This window comes from Polistes canadensis, unplaced genomic scaffold (genome assembly GCF_001313835.1).
Source record: "Polistes canadensis isolate GaletaPanama2010 unplaced genomic scaffold, ASM131383v1 scaffold_386, whole genome shotgun sequence".
Classification (NCBI taxonomy): domain Eukaryota; kingdom Metazoa; phylum Arthropoda; class Insecta; order Hymenoptera; family Vespidae; genus Polistes; species Polistes canadensis.
In genome coordinates this window covers 60,960-62,849 of record NW_014569933.1, presented here as the reverse complement: position 1 = coordinate 62,849, position 1,890 = coordinate 60,960, and the positions used below count along the sequence as shown (strand labels likewise).

General features: G+C 30.6%; 1 protein-coding gene across 4 annotated transcripts in view; it reads left to right on the top strand.

Annotated features, from left to right (window-relative positions):
* The window catches only part of LOC106792174 (anion exchange protein 2), a 32,518-nt gene that overhangs the window by 25,305 nt on the left and 5,323 nt on the right, over positions 1-1,890 (top strand). The window lies entirely within an intron of this gene.

Genomic DNA, 1,890 nt, shown 5'->3' with positions numbered 1-1,890 from the left:
TGTTTTTTACATTACGAAAATATTAATTAGAGAACATTTCATTCTATGATATATATTTTTTACCCCCCCCCCCCTATACTATAATACTTCTTTAATAATAATAATAATAATAATAAGAAGAAGAAGAAGAATAAATGAAGCAAACATTAATCCAAAAAGATGTATCGTCGTTGGTCATCGTCACGAGTTTTAAACACGTGTTCACCGAGTAAAGAAAAATTACAGAACGGGGTGTACCTCTTGTGTTAGGTAGCTTGAAAGGAACTCTCGATGAGAGTATCATTCGGTGCCATGGCTATCAGCCAGAGATTCGTAGCGTATTTCAGATCTTCTTAGTTGAGAAGACCAACTCTCATTGTCCTAGAAGATAGTCTAATCGTTTTTGTCGTGCATTAACAACGTTGTATTATAATAGTGACGGTAGAAGAAAAAAAAGAAATAATTAATCATCTACCTAAGTGTATCTTTTATTAGTTGTTTGTTTTGTTTAAATTTAAAATAAATTTAAGTTTTCAAAATGATATCGATCGTTTGACATCCTAACATTTCTCCAAACATGTTCAACAATTATCGTGAACAACGTACACCAGAACGTTTGCGGATTGGACAAATCAAAAAACGGTATTTGCTATCGTTGAAAAACCAATTCAATTTGTTTTTGTTTCTTTATAATCATTGCTTCATTATTCGAAAAAAAATAAATGAAAAATATCGAATTGAATCTTTTATCACAGGGGGTTAGTTATATGTGGATTGAAATGATAATAATCAGAAAAAGTATTAAGAAATATTAATTTTTATGAATAAAAGGGAAGGATTTTTGATACACATTATTATCCACCGGCACGTTTGTATCTCGTGCTTGTCGTTTGTCTGTCAACTGACGTAAGACTCTAGACGATTAATTCACTGTCAGGGTCAGTACCAAAATGGTGCTGGCACTTGTTCGCATACCACTTTTCTTTTAAAGAAACCTGTACACGACATTGTCTGTGACGGGTGTAACAGAATTAGATTATACAGATTCCTATATTCTATAATAATAATAATAATGATGATAATGATTTATTAAGATGATGATAATGATAATAATAATAATAATAATAATAATAACTTAAAGACAGAACACCAACTCGCTAAGAGAATACACGAGTTGAACAAAACTGTACACGTAATAGATATTGTAATACCAAATGCATACAATTTATAGGAAAAAACAATTAAATATGACATAAAGCTTGTATAATTTCTAATAATTCGAAAAATTCGACCTATCAACTTCATAATTAAAACAATCTTCAAAAGGATTTCATTCTTAACAGTTGAAGTATAGTTACAAAATGTAATATATTATAGGGAAAGTGGGACCTGCAGGGATTGAGCTTTTCCTAGGTATTACCCATAATGCCAAGCGAGTTTTGGCAACGTAGGAAACAGAATAATTGTTATGGATTTTTCCTAGGCATTGTACATAATACTTTGATATTCTATAGAATATCAAATTAATATTTAAACAATGTTAAGAAGAATACATTATCAGGCAACAAGCACACACATACAAAAGCGAGCATGGAGTGGGTTTTTGAGACTATGCGTGCCAATTTACTATACTTTGTTATGTGTGTATGTGTATCTGTTGCCCGATAAGATAACAATTCTTCTGTTTCCTACGTTGCCAAAAACCGCTTGGCATTGTGGACAATATTTAGAAAAAGCTCACAATCCCTGCAGGTCCTCACTTTCCCTGTAACATATACAAAATGACAAGAGAGAGAATACAATAAATTATGATATACAATACTACATGAGATATTCATATTAAAATAAATTTAAAGTTAAAACCTAGCTGAAAATCATCAAACCAAAAAAAAATTATATATCTATATAATA